Source organism: Varanus komodoensis, unplaced genomic scaffold (genome assembly GCF_004798865.1).
Source record: "Varanus komodoensis strain SLA01 unplaced genomic scaffold, ASM479886v1 scaffold78, whole genome shotgun sequence".
NCBI classification, from domain to species: Eukaryota; Metazoa; Chordata; class Lepidosauria; order Squamata; family Varanidae; genus Varanus; species Varanus komodoensis.
This window is the reverse complement of record NW_025336455.1, coordinates 919,136-936,343: the sequence shown is the minus strand read 5'-3', so window position 1 is coordinate 936,343 and position 17,208 is coordinate 919,136.

Genomic DNA, 17,208 nt, shown 5'->3' with positions numbered 1-17,208 from the left:
GGCAGATATGGACGTATCTGGCCTTCTAGAGAGCAGTCAGGGTTGAGTTCCTTTCAGATTGACTGGTTTGATCTCTTTGCAGTCCAAGGGACTCCCGGGAGTTTTCCGGCCCGTTCCTTTTGCCTTTGGCCTTGTCCTCCACTGGGATGCAGCCGCCAAGAGCTCCTCCAGAATGGAAGTGGACTTTGGCCTGAAAGAGGGATAAGGGCAGCACGGAAAAGCGGAATGTCAGTCCAAGCCAGATGATCCACCCCCTGACAGCACCCCCATCTCGCTGGGCCTCACCCGGTGGATTACCAGGTGCACATCTGCCCAGCACACCTGGGAGTAAATAAGGTGGTTAAGGCTGAAGCTCATATGGACTTACTTGCAAGTAAGCCATATAGAACCCGATGGGCCACCTTCTGAGCCGATTTTACAGAATCACATGGCACTGGGGCTTCCTCACATCCTAGGCAAGGAGCAGGTGGTCTTTTTCATCACACTTGGCTCGGTCTGCTGCAGAAGAAGGCGCCCAAAGCGGCACGTTATCTCCGGAATGTTTGAAGGTCAAAGCAAGGAAAAACGGAGCTGCTATCTCACCATGGCAGCTCCTTATTTGTTTTTGAACAACTGGACAGGCTGCAACGGCTTTGCACACATCCCTGAGACTCGGGGAGTAATAGGCACGGTGATATCACCCTGGTGTACAGCGTCTATCAGCCCCAGCCAGCAAAGCCAGTGCTCATGAGAGCGTAGAACACCTGGAGGGCTGCAAACTGCACGCCCCAGCCCCAAACCTGGGTGAGCCCCTGCCGGCCAGGAATTGCGGGGAAACTTCCCACCACTCTCTGGTTACCGGGGCATGAAGGGTACCTTCCCAGCCTCCCTCGGAAGAAGATCCTCACAGCCCTGCCTCGCGAGGGTCCTCGATCCAGCCTGAAGTGCAGCTGGAACCCCCCACCCTGCTGCCCCTACCCCTATGGTTTGGCAAAGCCCAATGGGCGCCTGTCTTCGGGAGAAGGGAATTATACGTATACAATGGGAAACTCCCTAAGGTTGCGAGAGAGAGTCGGTGTGGTGTCCTGGTCAAGAGTCCCGCGGGACTGGACTCGGGGGATGTGGGTTCTAGTCTCCCCTCAGCCATGCAGCCACCTGGGAGACTTTGGGCCGGCCACAGCCTCTCAGCCCAGCCTACCTCCCAGGGTTGTTGTTTTGAGGTTATGATGGAGAGCAGCAGCGGGAGACTGATGTACGCCACCTTGAAAGGGAAAAAGGTGGGATGTGAAAATAATAAATAAAATGTACTGTTGCACACTTTTTCTCAGCTGTCTACCTGCTTCCTGGAACTTAATGTCAACTGGGACAGAGTCTCCATGTCCTTTTCACAGCGAAAATGTTAATATTGGAGCACTGGAAGGACAAACAGCCACCTTCCATAATAGAATAGGCTGAGGACTGAAGGATGCTTTCAATTACTGAATGGGTGGTCGTTAAGCATAATATGTGAATGGACAAACAGATGGGTGTTTGGTTTGCCTTTGTGGAAATCTATGAATAACTAAGCTTAAGTTGTCATATATAAAATATTTAGGTGTGCTGATTGCATCAATATCTATTGCAAAGGACATATTCAAATGTGATGGAAGAAAATTATAGTTCTTTATTTTATGGTTTTTATTAGTTTGATCTATCAACATTCACAATAAAATTAATAAACAGAGCCACACTTCCTGCGGTAGTGAGGTCTGGCCGGCATCGTGTCTCACCAGGTGCACCTGGCCCAAGGTGAATGAGGTGCTTTGCAAGCATGTAGAAAAACTGAAATCTGAAAGAAGATGTGAAGAGGCCACGGCAGCGATGGGCAAACGGGAGAAAAAGGAGGGGATTTACGCCACTGCTCATTCCAAGGCGCGCATGGGCTCATTCTCTGTTCTGGCTACAAATCTGCACGGGACTCTGCCCATTCCCAGTGAAGTCTTCTTGATGCGCACCAGGAGGAGCGTGCGGTGCCCGCTTCAAACACGTCGCCCGACCGCAATGCCTTTGCACTACCTAACGCAAACTAGCGGCAAAGCCTCTGCGCTCGGGATGTGAGTGGCGAAGGGGTGGAAGGAGGGCTGAAGGGGCGCATTCGGGATAACGCCAGCTACGGGACGCCAGGATACGGGAGAAGCTCAGCCCCTGCGACCGAGCGCAGGAAGGCCGCCGCCGTGAGAGACACGCGCGCGACTGCCTGGGGGCCTCAGCGGGACTCTGGGCTGGTGCAGGCGCCACGCCGGCCTCTGGGGGGAATACCCTTTGCCCGGCAGGACTGCTGCACGGGGTTGCTAATTTAAACACGCCGGGCAGCCCCTCTTGCACATACAGACGAGACCCGTGTTCCGCTCAGGCAGCTGCCCGTGGGAATCCCACAGCAGGACTGGGGAGCGGCAGCAGCCTCCCACCCATGTGCCCCAGCAAACGGGGCATACAGGCCCCGGCCCCTGGCCCTGGAGGGTGGCGTATCGCCGTCTGGAGGAGCAGGACCGGATTGCCCTCCACGCCCACAAGCCACCCCTCACCCCGTGCTGTGTGCCGTGGCTGAGCTGCCTGGGGCAGCCTCCAAGCCCCCGGGCCAGGCTCGCGCCCCGCAGGGCTCTGCCAGGGAAAGCTGGCGCTTTTGCGTTCTGCACGGCGCCTTTGCCACAGTCCTTTCGGGGAGCTGCTGGGGCTGAGGCTGGGTGGAGAGGGAGCCCCAGAACGGCTCGCCCGATCCTTTGCTGCCGCATCGGTCATAACTTGGGAGTTGCCCCGGCCGGAAGAAAGAACGGCGTGCAAGCACCCAGCTGTCCCTCCCTCTGCATTACAGATCTGATTCTGAAGCAGCACGCCGTCCCAAAATCTAGATCTATGCCCCCGGAGTGAGGCCAGAGTCAAGTGTGCGCTTAGAAGAATGGTCCCTGGAATGCCCCCTGGGCATCCCAGCTGCTCCAGGAAGAAAAATTACATCAAAGTTACCATGAAAATGAAAACTGTTTTTGATTTATTTATAGCATAACTGATATGCTGCCTTTCGGCCCTGAAACAGCCCCCAAACTGTCTGACAACATTAAAACGGGCCAATAAAACAAATCCTCAGCAGGTCAGATTTAAAATCCAGCCAAAACCTGGCAGAATAAAAATAACTGCCCACGGAAAAATCATACTGCAGCGGGTCATGCAGAAGGTGGCCGCGTTCTGTGGCAACATGACAGCCTCGCCGTCCTCCTTTATAAAAGCTGCTGCGGCGGCTGGACAAGAGGGTGCCCCCCAAGCCTTCCCCACTGACCCCCCCCCCCCAAGCAGCTCCTAGACAGGCATCCACTGAGACTAGATTTACCCGCTTGCATACCGAGATTAAAGAACGAGGCCGGGAGGGGAATTGGGGAAGGGGAGTGAAGCAGTTCAGGCAGATGCCACCCACCTGCCGTGAGATGCTTCCTAAGAAAAGCAAGGACCAGAGCACTGTCCAAACGTAGAAGGCCAAGGTTTTGGTGGGGAGCGCCCCACGTCCCCCATACCTCGATCGGAAATTAAGTCCCCGCTGTTGTTGGCAATGATGTGATTTGCTCATTCCCTCCCCTCCTCTGGGGCCTGCATGTGCTTGGTGGAAAACTGAGAAGCAGGCATAATTATTATCCTTAAGACTGAGTCCAAGAAAGCAGTGGGAACTAGACTGAGACAGGCAATGATTTAAAGGCTGACTTTCCTGCTCCCACGATTGCTTCTGAAGCAGGAGAAAGGTGAGGATGTAGCCTTCCCAGCCCATGTCGCTCCGTGTCGCGCCCTCTCCCCCATTTTCTGACTGCTTGAACCTCTGGAGTCGCAACTCCGTTTTCATGGCTGCATCTGTACAGAAGCAACTTTCCCATGCAACTCTACAGGGACTGCCCTCCTCCGTTGCCCTGCTTGGCAGCTGAGATGGAGGGTGGGTGGGGTGGTCTTCTCCACCCCAGTACCCTCCTGGCCGGCTGACAAGTTCTGGGAATTCCAGTCCACACATCTGGAGAACATCAGGTTGCGGAAGGTTCCTCCAGTTCACCCAATCGTATTTGGTATGCGCCAACATGTTCAGGGCGGTTTCTGTGGTTCTCGTCACTCCCCTTCACCCTCCCAACAACCCAGCGAGGCAGCTTCAGCCGAACGAGGGGGGGGGCGCCCCGAAGTCATCCAGCGGGGTTCAGGGCTGAGAGGAGATCTCCCTGGCCCTGCTGGCCCCTCCCTCCCAGCAAACGGCCATTGCGGAAATATCTCAGTACCCGGCCAGGCGGAGCTTGCAGCAAAATTCAGCCCTGGTTGTTTGGCGCTGGCTTTGTGAATGCCGTCCTGGTTGCTCTTCCGTGGCAGGAGTCCCCTTCTTTCTATTATGCCCCCCCTTCCCAGAAACACCTGCTTCTGGAGGGAATGAGCCCTTGCCCCCAAGGAAGCAACTCCCGCCGCACAAGCTGGCCCTCCAGGGTCTTGGCCTTTGCTCGGCCGCCAACAGAGGAGGCCTTCTTTGCTTCAAGGAGAACATTATGCAGGCTGGAAATGTCAGGACACGGGGCAAGATGCTGTCCAAGCCAGCTTCTCTGTGCAGGCCGATAAACTGGGAAGCGCATCTTATTACGCTTGGTACAATGGAGCCCAGAGAGAGGCCAGCCCGCCATCAAAGGAGCCATTCTTGTCGTGACAAAGGGTGCTGGTGTGCAACAGGGGGATGAGGAGGTGGCTTCAGCCCCTGCCCCCTCCTGTCGCAGACGCACCCACATTCTTTTGCGCCTCTGTCACTGAGCGTCATTGAAGTCAGGCCTGCTCGGGACGGCCTGACTCAGCCGCGCCAGAAAAACGAGGACGAAACACGCCCAAGAGAGCGGAACTGCTTCCCTCGGGAGCCAGGAGGAAAGGGTAGGCCAGAAGGCCAGAAGAAAGCTCCTGCGGAGTCAGAGTGGGGTGATTTTACTGTAGGAAGTCCTAAATAAGAAAACGAAGGGGCACCAGATGCCTTTGGGAGAACTTACCCAAGTGAGGTTGTTCTTTGCTCAGAGTAACCAAATCATCCACGTAACCTTGGACGAGAGTTCTCCTTTAAAGGAAAACGCCTTTGTTGCATGCCCCAAAGCTTGCAAGCACTTCCAAACTGAAGTCTGAACTCACAGTTCGTCAACCCAGGATCACCACAGAGGCGAGCATTACAAATGGATTATTTTTGACCAAGCAGCTGGCCAATTATGGCATTCGGTGGCATCTCCTGCCACAAGTAAGGCAGACACGTAAGTGGGATTTGCAAAGAAATATTGTAGCATCCCCTCATTATCCCTTGGAGGGCTCCTCTTCTGGCCAGGGGCTCTCCAGCCATGCATGGGTTTTCCGCCGCCCGTTGGACAGCACAGCCCTGCGTCTGTTGACAAATGACCTGCCACATTCGTGGCGCTGCCTTTCACTTGACTGGCATTTGCAGGGCCAGTGCCCCATGCCTCCATCAGCCCCCCCCCCCCACTTTAAAATGTCTGGAGAGCTTGTGCTCCCCTGGCCGTGCCCTCGGCAGCCCTGCTTCGGCTCTGATCCTGTCCACCTTCGGTCACGAGAGGTTGCTGTCGGAAGGGGTGGTGGCCATATGAGCCTTTCTCCCTGAGCAGGGCCCTCTGCCCAGCTCGCTTTGCGCGGTCGGCTGGACTGGGCAAGAGCTCTGGCAAAGCAACCAGCCTTTCCCGCCTCTGCCACCTGTAACCGGAGATGAGAAGGAAGGAACATTCGACCTTCGGTGTGCCCAGCACGAGTTTTCCCACTGGGCTTCGGCTGCTCTCCATTACAAACAGGAACGCACAGACGTCACCTGTGGAGCATTTCAGATCTGGCGAGTCGCTCCAGCACATCAGACGCACCCAGAGGAAAGGGGGGGCTTGCTGAACGGCGGCCCGTTGGCAGCTCTGGGACGCAGTGAACTTTGGACCATGGAGGGCTTGCTCTGGGATTGAGGGGGCACCCAGCATGAATCTTTCTGGGGCCTGGAAATATTGGTAAAGACTAGAAAATGATGGGGCAGAAGGTGCCGCTGCTTTATTTAGTTATTAATTTCGTCTCTATACGGCCAGCGGCCAACGCTCTCTGAGTGGTTTACAACAAAGGATAAAAGCGATAAAATGTAACAGATAAAAACATGAACAAGAATGATGATTAATCTAAAATAGCATGAAAACATTAAAAACATAGAAAGATCTGGCCAAGAATAGGAGAAAGGCATCTGGCTGTGTCAGGCCCTGAATGACCAGGGAGGGCTCTACAGAGGGCTGAAAAGATGGCAAATTTGTTGCCAGGTGGGCCACGGCAGGGAGGTTGTTCTAGAGATGGGTGGGGGGAACCACAGAAAAGGCCCTCCCCCCCCAGTTGTCGCTCTCCAAGCCTCTCGAGGGCTTGGCACCCGGGGGAAGGCCCCAGAGGCAGAGTGCAGAGTCTGGGGAGATTGGGGTTGAGAGAAGCACTCCAACAGGAATTGTGGTCCCAAGCCATGTAGGACTTTAAAGGGTAAAACCAGCACCTTGAATTGTGCCTGGAAGCATACAGGCAGCCAATGCAGGTGGGCCAGAACCGCTCTTGTATGTCTGGACCTCCAAGTCCCAGTTATTACTTGCTCCCAACATAGGTGAGCCGCCCCAAGGATTTGTTGCGATGGGGGCGGCACAGGAATGCTTTAAATAAACAAAAATAAATAAATAGGTCATTATTCAGGGTGACCAGGGCTGTTTCCATGCCAGAACCAGGCCTGAACCACCATGGAAATGGATCGAGGTGTGCTGCCCACCAGACTTTCTCAAAGTGATGCTTTCCAGACGAGTTGGATGGCAACTCCCATCATTCCCAGCCATCCAATACGTCTGGTTGGGAAGGCTGATGTACATTCATGGTGGTCGTTTTTCGTTCCACGGCTTCCTGATATACAGAAGATGTGGGTGCCACAATGCTGAGACTCCACAATGTTCAGGGAACCTCCCTTTTCATCAGACGGAACAAGACTGCAAAGCCAGAGATGCCTTTGAAGTTCCTCAGCATCCTCGGAGCGCAAGAGCTGGCCATGGTCCAGGAGAAGAACCAACTTCCCCTGCTGCAAGGTAAAGCCACGCTTCTTTGATCGCTTCCTGCTTCTTTGCTCTCAATTTTGTGTCCTTCACTTGCAGGGGAATGTCTGGCCAGCAGGTGTGGAAGACAGAAGCTTTTGGTCTCCAGGGCTTTTCACCTCACTGAAATATTTATTAAAAGGAAAAGAGAATGGAACACCTTGCTAAGATGCTGGAATCCAGATTTCTGAGAAAGGTTTTTGCACAACAGAGATCAGGTGTTTTTCGTGGCCTGTCTGTGCCCCACTCCAGGAAGCTGTCTCCCTTCTGCATCTTTCTAAGTGGCTTTTTACACAGCCGTTCATGGTGGTACCTGCCTTCCTCACAGAGTTTGCTGCTCCGAGAACCCGTCTCCCAATCACACCAGCGTCACACGTTGGTGGTTAGCGGAAACCTTGCTGTTCCATCCGTTATTCAGAGAACCTGGATTTGAGCAAACAGCTTCAATTGATTTTTCTGCTGTCAGTGCCTTGATACCATCCCTCACAGCTGATATATTATTCTTGCATCAGGCTTGTAAATTTCTCTGCAGGTTTTTTGTTTGCTTTATTTTGCTCAGCAGACTATGGACTGAATTGTGGAACTGAAGTTTACAATCTGCAAAATCCAACCCCAAGCACCTTTAGGAAGTCCTGCAACTCCAACCTGTTTGGGTTAGTCTTCAGAATCCTGACTGAGCTGGGAAACGGTGGCAAAATATTAGTGCATTTCTTTACATTTTATTCTATCAGCAGGGTGTGGGTGTTTTGTTTCTTGTTTTTGCTGTCTTCATTTTGTGAATCTAAATAAATTATTAAGGGTGCAATTCTATGCATATTAAGGCCCAAAAGAGCCTCCAGCTCCCAGCATGGCCCAGCCTTAGAAGCCCTAAAAATAAACAGGTCCTTTTGGCTATTTTGTGCTAAAGAAAGAATGCCTTGCAAACAAAAAGCCATAAAAATGCATAAGGTATGACGAATGGAAGCTTTGGAAGCATGTTTTCTTACATCGAAGCGTTCCTTCAGCTCCGTCCTGGAATGGATTTTAATAGCTTGCTTGAGTCATATACCACAAAGCATCATATTGTCTGGCATTTTTTTCCAGCCTTTCTCATCCTACAGGCTCAGAGCAAACCATGAGACTTAAATCAACAATCTGATTAAACAAGCAGATGCATATACACATGAAAAGAAGTGACTGGTTGCCAAGACTTAGCGGAACACAGTATCAGAACCTATGAAATGACAGCGTGCCTCTGACTTTGGGCAAAGCATATTAAGAACCTCCCACAACAATAAGCAGAAGGAAAGCTTACAGACTTTTAGGCAGAGTCGTTTCCTGGCTTCATGCCTGTTCAGGGTAAATCAAGATAACCGCAATGCACAGCCCCTACAAAAATAATTTTATAATATTTACTCAGAAGAGAGCCCATTGCACAAATATCACCTGCAATTTTAATTAGAAGCTTCATCCTGCCATCTCTGTTTCTTGTTCACTGTAGCCAAGGTCATGAGGCTAAGGCAATGTGGCTAAGGAAATCTGTCATTGCTTCACAGGTTTAAAATCAGTAAGTGAGGAAAGCACACCTGTGCAGGTGAGACAGAAGAGATGCTTCTTCAGCCACACCTTGCTGAACTGGAACCATCACAGAAGCTGTTCCTTCCACAGGACACTTTCAATCAAAGGTGTAGTGATCCTGGAAAGCTCCGCAGAATTGTCCTAGCCCAGGATGGGCAAGCTGGTGTCACGGCTGCATTCAGGTGGGCTGGGCTAGCAGCAGAAGCGACAGAGGGATGGATGCAATGCCACGTGGCTGGAGAGGAAGATGGCTGGTGGGGCCATTTAGGAACATCTGGGTGCCATTTTCCCACAGATTATGGTTTGCGCATGTATGCAGGCAAGCTCCGGTGGTTGCCTGGAGCCAGCAAATTATAACGGCAGCATGTAGGGAATCTTGTGGCTTCCCTGTCACTGTGTGTATTACACAGCTTGGTGTGCAAGAGCACTGCCAAGAACAGGTAAGCCTTCCCACCCACATCAACATGTGCTGCTAAACACACACACCCGCTAAACCTTTTATTCTCCCAGTATTTTAACAACGAATTGGTTTTATCCTGTTTTTATTACTATTTTAGATGCAGTGTGTTGTGTGTCAGTGTTATAGTTTTGTTTCTAGTCTCCTTTCTTGAGACTTTTTTAGTAATGAACGGCATAAAAAATTCAAATAAATAAGTAAATAATAAACAAGAGAAGGAGGCCTTTGCAAGTCAGAACGCCGGAACAGTGTTGTGCCAGTCCTCAACCTGGTTCCATGTGAATGTGTTAGATTTCAACTCCCATTATCCCCACCCCACACTGCTATGTTAGGGAAGGCTGGGTTGGAGCCCTGTTTGCCACCTCCAGATAGGAGCTGCCTGGATGCTTCCCTTTTTCCCTGAGTAGTGCTGTAAATAACCAGAGGAGACGTCTGGCGCTCAGCAGCAGGTTAGGGGTTTGGGATCCCAGATGTGTCCGAGCGACGCCTCTACCTCCCAAAGGTTCTCCCTTCCATTTATTACAAAATATGGTGAAACCAGATCCATTTATTTATCCAAAATTAACCTTTTTATTTACCCGCTATTTTAAGAACTAGGAATTTTAATTGGTTTTTGATACAGTCACTTTTTGGTTTCGTTTCTGTTGGTATTATGTTTCTGTTGTTTATTGTTGCTTTGTTTATCGATTGTTATAGTTCTTTGAAGCCGTCCTGGGACGGCTTTTGTATAGGACGGGATATAAATATTTTAAATAAATTAAATTTTAAATTTGTGCATAAGCTAGGCCCTTCTGTGACATCAGAGCTATTCAGCCAATCACGGCATAGGTTTCATGACTGCTCCCACACGTCTCTTTGGGCATAGCAATATGGAGAGATTTTATCCCTTTCTCGCAGTCCCTCACGCCGCTTTCCTACCCTCAACCTTATCAGCTAAGCAGCCTGACAGATTTCGGCATGTCTAAGGACAATGGCCATTCTTATTTGGCGACCACACGATCTGTGAATGAGGAGCAGGTTTTAGCGCTTGGAATATGTTTGCTCGGAGTTCCTTGGTTGCGCCTGATGTTTGCTAGAGCATGCAAGGAGCACCCCTATGTTTGTTTAGATAGAAAAAGACCTCTACAACTCTTAGTATTCCCCAGTCAGGTGGCAGACCATCTTTTTTTATCATTCTCCCTGCTGCGATTTCGGCTCTGTAATGACTTGTATTCTGTATAATAACAGACTGCCATCAATAGACACTCCAAAATTGGCTGACCAAACCATACTTAAGTAAATTCTGCTAAGGCACATCTAACCATTTGCTCGAATGGTTCCTGTGGACATGAGACAGCCCCTATTTTCTAGAATGCACCTCCGGGAATGCGTATAATATCTTGTTTATCATTATCACCTAAAAAGGGAAGGGATAGAAAAAACACAGAATTGAGGAACAGGAGAAGCAGGCGTTTATCTGATGAAAAATAGCCAAATGCCACCCAATAACTTAGTTCTCTGGGCAGCTTAGAAATGAACAGCAGCCGTAAAACTTTAAAGCGTAATTGCAAACCATAAACTTGCTAAAACAAACACAGTACCAGAAATAAAATAAAAAATCCAGGAACTGAATGTCACTTTGCAATAAAGTTCAGGAAATGAGAGGGGAGCAAGAAGCCATGGCAGGAGGGAGGTGTGAACACTCCTGGAGCCGGGTGGGGGGGGGGGGTGAGAAGCCGCCGTGGCCTGTGAGTGTCTGACCGGAGCAACTGGTCAGCCACTTGGGAACAGCATGCTGGACCGAGAGACCTTTGGGACGCCTGTGAGGTCTCAGAGCCCAGCACTTCATCCCCTGCATCTGGAAGTCTAAGTCTGGCTTCCTGAGCCCGGTCTGGGATCTCGGTGCTTCCCGTTCAGTAAGGTTTACACGGATGTGTTTGATGGAAGGTATCAGAATCCCGGAATCTCAATTTGAGAAGAGGGAATAAAACTTGGGTTCGTGGGAAAGACCAAGCGTCCAGACCATCTGAGGCTTTATTGTTTTATCCAGGTTCCCACGGTACACTCACGATAAAGCATTACCGGGCGGGCAGAGGTGAACTCTGCTGCAAAGCTTCGACACCATTGCAGGGCATTTATAGGCACACAGGTACAGGGCACTTGATGACAGAATGCAGAGATTACAATAAGATTCTGAGGTCATCACATGCAGAACAGATAAAGGAATGTCAGTCAATCACACAGTAACAATAGATTACAATATTTCTAATTGCCTGTATTGACACTTTAGTTCAGTAGCTTGAACCCATCTCCAGGTCTGCTCAGACATGCAAATTCGAGCTACTGAAACTCTGCATGAACTCAAGACTCTTATCTACTCTAGACATGCTGAATTGGCCAGGGCACATGGAGCCTCTGGGCTATCAAAAGATACTTCCTTGTAAACTGAATTCCAGCAATGACTGTTTCATCATTGTGAAGGTATACAATGTCAATTTGGACTGAATGGCTTGTCTACTGTAGCCCACAGCTAAAGGTGAGAGAAAGGAGCGGGGGATGAAGGCCATTTGAAACAGTGACTTAGCTTGGTTTGAGAAGTACAGGATTTGATCCCACAATGCAAAAAGCACACAGAAGCAATGCTTTTCAGACAGGATTTATCCAAATTTTCCCAGCAAAGGAAGTCCTGCCGGGTTCAGTAAGGCCCATCTCCTCCTAAAGGGCACAATTCCGTGCATGTTTAGACCGGCACATCCAAGCCGGTCCCAGTCACACCTCTGTGGTGGTTTGGATCGCAGTCTTAAGCCAGGAGGGATGATAGACATGACTAGAAAGAAAAATGCCAGTGTGGGGTTGTAGTGGCCCCCCCTCCCCAGGACTGGGACTCGGGCCACCCAGGTTCTGTCCCCTCTCGGCCATGAGCCCACTGGGTGACTCTGGGCCAGTCACAGACTCTCAGCCCAACCTACCTCACAGGGCTGTTGTTGGAGGGAAAAGAATGAAAGCAGTAGGAGAATGCTGCTTTGAGTTCATTGGGCAAAAGTGGGATATACACCTAATAAATAAATGAAGAAAACGGCCCTACGACCCAGTTCGCATAGGCAAAGCTGGGAACTGTGGGAATTTCTTCTGTGAGATTCATTTCACTTTGAAACTTTTCAGGCAAGCCGGCAGACGCTCCAGCCCCGATGCACCGTCCGCGGGCATTGATGCAGGTCTGTGACTAATGCCGACATCTTGCCTACACGTGGATGTCACTATTGCCATGGAAGCGGGATTGTGGGGGGCTGGAATCCCCCCCTTTAGCTTCTCCATAAAGGCTTAATGGCCCTTTGAGTTAAAGGGAATGGGGGAGTCCCTTGTGTCTTGGGTGAGTGTGTTTGATGGCAGTAGGCACCTTTTCCCACTTCATTGCGCCAAAAAAGATTCACACCAAAGGCTCAGCCCCTCACCTGCAATGTGGGGGTAATAAAACGGACTTGCTTTACAGGGTTGTGGTAGCAACACTTTGAAGCACGAGGCAAATTCTCCATGTTGCTATTATAAAAGACAAGAGCTAAGGCCACTGCCATCAAGGTTCAATGCTTGAACATGTGAAGTAATGCCTGATGGTTTCTGAGCATGTGCAGAATGCTTCCTTTACCACCAAGGCCCATTGTGAATATTATGTAATTTCTGTACCCTTCCTTGTAGAGAGGAGCTAATACACCACAGGAGATGTCTTGAAAGACAGGACACGCATGTGTCTATGGGTGATAGGGCGAGGTGAGGGAGAAAACATGACATGTAGATGTTAGATTTCGTTGTTGTCGTTGTGTGCCACCAAGCCATCCCTGCCATATGGCAACCCTGTGAATGAGAGCCCTCCAAAACATCCTGTTCTTGACAGCCCTGCTGGCTCGTGCAAACTCCAGGCTGTGCCATCCTTGATGGAACGCGGCCACCTTGCATTCTGTCTTCCTCTTCTACCTCTGCCTTTGACTTTCCCTAGCAGGATTGTCTTCTCCGGGGAGTCCCACTTTCTTGTGATGCACCTAAAGTACAACAGCTTCATTTCCTTATTTTCCGTTCTAGGAAAAGTTCTGGCTCAGTACGATCCATGACCCACCTGCTTGTCTTTCTGTCAGTCCAAGGGATTCACAAAGCTCACTAGCACCATGTTTCAAACACGTGTATTTTCTTTCTGTCAGATTTCCTCACTGGCCAGCAAAGACCCAAACAAAGTGACTGGGAATACAAGAGTATGGATGATCTTGGCCTTAGTCTCCAGAGAAGCGCCCTTGAAGCTCTTAAAGTTTAGCTTATTGGGTGATCTAGAATTGAGATAATCAATGTGGTGGTAATATTCATGCCCTCAGAAGAAAAGGTCATACTATGATCAACTTTCTTACTCTTTTCTGACTATGCTACCCTGGCCGAGTAGCTGGGAATGCTGCAACCCTTTACACCCTTTTAAAGAAATTTTCAGCTGCAGGGTTAAGCTCCGTTTCAGAGAAGGGGTTGGGAGCTGCATTCCAGGGGTGAGCTGGATCACAGGCAAAACTGGGAGGGAGAAACAATCCACTGCATGCATTCCAGTGTTCTCAATTTAGGGTAGGGAGCAGCACTCAGAAGCATAACCAGCACACTTACTCACAAGTAAGTCTCTGCATGAATATTCAGTATCAAATGGAGCAAGGCTCACAGTGAAGGGGAACTCAACCTTTCTGTAGCTGCTTCCTCTGTTTTTGCCCCAAAAGGGGAAAATTCGTCTCTCTAGCCAGCACCTTAAACGAGGCAAGCTCCTCCTCCTCCTCCTCCTCGTTCTTGCTCTTCTCCAGTGCAACAAAGAGGAAGGCATTCACCTCCCATCAGCCAGGTGTCCAAGTAAGAGCTGCCCCATTTGTTGGGGGAGAGGATGGAGAGAAGGAACAGGCCAGGAAGAGAGCCCTCATGGTCCCCACTGGGCTTTACATCCTTGCTTGGGCAGAAGTCACAGAAAATCCAGCAGAACTTTCTTCTGAAGAAGCATCTTAGGATCACGCTGTAAGTCGCTTTTCCTGTTTTTGCCTCCCTTTGCCCTCAGATGTGCAATGTTGGGTTTTCCATGGGAAATATGGAATCTATGACTGAAGAACCAACGTCTGCTGGCCGGCTGGCTTGCACCTTGTCGTAAGTTCATCTTTAATATCGTTGTGCCCCTAGGGAACAGGGGATAACTCCAAGTAACTTCCCGTAGAAAATCCAAAAGATGTATGAGTCTTCCGTTTCTTTGGCCTGTTTGCCCCAACATGGACACGGTTCTTTGTGTGTGTGTGTGTGTGTGTGCGCGCGCGCGCGCGCGCGCGCTATCAAATGTCCTTCAAGCCTTAGCTTTTCACTGCTGTATAATTTCAGACATTGCCATGCACTATTTATGAGGAAAATAATATGCATTTCTCATTGGATGGAAAAAGAAGGTAGCTGCTAATTGTCTCTCTGGCACCTGAGCAGTCCAACGGTGGTCCACCAAGGGCTCTTGCTGAGAAATATTATGTGTATAATTGTGTACGTGTATACATTTATCTTTCCTATATCACCTTGAACCATTTTTAATTGGAAAGGTGAATAACAAGACCTATGCATAAATAAAATATTATAAACAGTTCAGAGGCCGTTATCTGAAGAAAGTCAAACGATGCCTGGAGGAACTAAGGACGATTTGGGTTCAGGGCTGAACCAATGTCAGCTTTAATTTCTCCCTGTTTGTGATTATATACCTTGACAGTTCTTTGTGCCCTGCATGTTTGTGCTAGGACGCGGTGAAAACATGGGAGAATTGGCAAAGGTCTCACCTGGTCTGAGTCTCTATACTTGCACAGGAAACGAAGCTGACACCAAATTATGCTACAGAGGCCATGGTACGTATCTGATGGGCCACCAGGGCTGGAGTCCCAGATCTTTGCTTGGGAGCACTCTATCCCGGTTCCTATGGGTTTGTTGTTATGAGCTGTCAAGTTGTTCCCCACTTAATGGCAACCCTCTGAAGGAAAGCCTTCTTAAATGACAGCCCTTGACAGCCCTGCTTGGCTCTTGTAATTCAAGGCAGAGGCTTCCCTTGCGGAGTCCATCCAGCTCACATCTGGTCCCTCTTTTCTTCTTTTGCCTTCAGCCTTCCCTGGAATATCTTCTCCAGTGAGCCTTGTCTTCTCCTGATGGGCCCAAGGAAAGGCAGCCTCAATTTTGTCTTTTCTTGGCTTGATTTGGTTTGGCTTACTTTGAGATCTGGCTTACTTTGAGAGGGACTAAGGTTGGATCCTGCCTGTATATGTCGTCATCTCTCTGTCCTTCACAGACATTTCTCTTCAGGAACTCATGATAAGTGCAGGTGCACCCAGACCATCACAAGAATGAACAGGAGGTACCCGCAAACCCACTGGTGGCAGGAGTCACATTCCCACATGATTTGGATCTTAGGAGCCACCCGCTGGAGTGGGGGAGCCTGGAGGGGGTGGCGCTCTCCAGTCCCATAAAAGAGGACATAGGGATACCTGTCCCAGTTGAAGGAAGGGGATTGTATTGGAAGGTGGTATTACTGTTGTGGACAATATTGCTACCAAACTGTACTACTTTGGGGGCAAGTAGCATGCACTAAAAAAAAATGAGGGAGCAAACTGGAACTGTCCTTTTTCCTTTAAATTTGAGAATGTTGGTTCTCAGTTGGAGATACCGTGCAACAGTTCAAATGTCTTAGATCACATTTAATAGTTAAAGTGTGTGTAATGCCAGAAAGAATAAAAGTAGAACCATAATCTTTAGTTGGGCTAAACACCTATTAGGACCAACAAAAACGCCATAAAACTGTGCGCAGGCTTTTGAGTTACTTTTGTTAGCCCAGGTGAAGTAAAAAGCAGGGGTGGGTGGATGAGCCAAGCAAAAACTTAGCCAGGTGTGAAGGCCAGGAGGCCTGTCCATGATACCTTTGGTTAAAAAAGAGCCAGGGTGGCACAGGAGTCATAGACTCTCAGTCTGACCCACCTCATAGGGCTGTTGTGAACGTAAAGTGGAGGAAAAGAGGAAGATTATGTAACTTGCCTTGCAGGAAACAGTGTGAGCTCAATACAATAATAAAGAAAGGTGGTGGTCAATGGGCTTCTCCCTCACACCTTTGTCTGCTTGAAATGAAGATGGTGAGCTATATTAGGGAGCCTGTGTGGCGTGGTGGTTCAAGCTGGTTTCCAGTGCCCATGAAGGTGAATGGGGGCTCTCCCTCTCACCCGAGCCTACCTCGCAGGGTTGGTGTGTGGTACGGAATAGGTTTGAGAGAGAAAGGCGAAATATGAGTCTAATATACGAATAGGTCTGGGGCCGTGAGGCCTGCCCCTGATGCATGTGTTTGGCTAAATTAGACGCTGCGGGAAACACGAACCGCTGCGAGCCCCGCACCTTCCTGCGCTCCATCCTTGCCGGGCCCAACATGGCCGCCGGCGCAGGTGCCCGGCCTGGCGGGCGAGGCGCGCTCCGAACTACGTTTCCCGCGAGGCCCCGCGGCGCTGGGGGCGGGGGTGTGGCGCGGGCGGCGGCCCGGGTTGGTTGGGCGGAGCCTCGCCGGTGGAGGCCCCGCCCCCCGGCGCGCCCGATTGGCTGCGGGCGGTTGTCGGTGGTGACGGCGGGACGCGGCGGCAGCAGCGGCAGCATCGTCGTCTCCTCCTGGCCGGCGCTCCTCGTCAGTCCGTGGCCAGGGGGAGGCGGCGGCGGCGGCGGGGCGGCGGGCGAGGCGGAGCGGGGCGCCGCAGCGCTGCCGGGGCCATGGGCTGCCGGGCGAGGGCCGCCGCCGCTCCTGCCGCCGCCCCTCGCCGCGTCCGGTGACGACCCCGCTGGCCCGGGGGAGAAGATGGCGGAGAGGTAGGAGGGCCCCCCGACCCCCGCCCCGGCAGGGCCCTTGCCTGCCCCCCCCCCGTAGGGCTCTGCTGGGGCTGCAGCAGCGCCCCGCTCCTGCCTGCGATCCCGCTCAGGACGGTCCCTGCGCCGCCCGGCTTCCCCCGAGCCCCGCTTCTGGGGTGGGGGTAGCACTCGGAGCGGAGCCTCCTCGGTCAGAGCAGCCCCAGCCGCCTCTTTTGCTCGTGTTCCCCTCTGGAGCCTCCAGGAGCCGCGTGCCCAGCT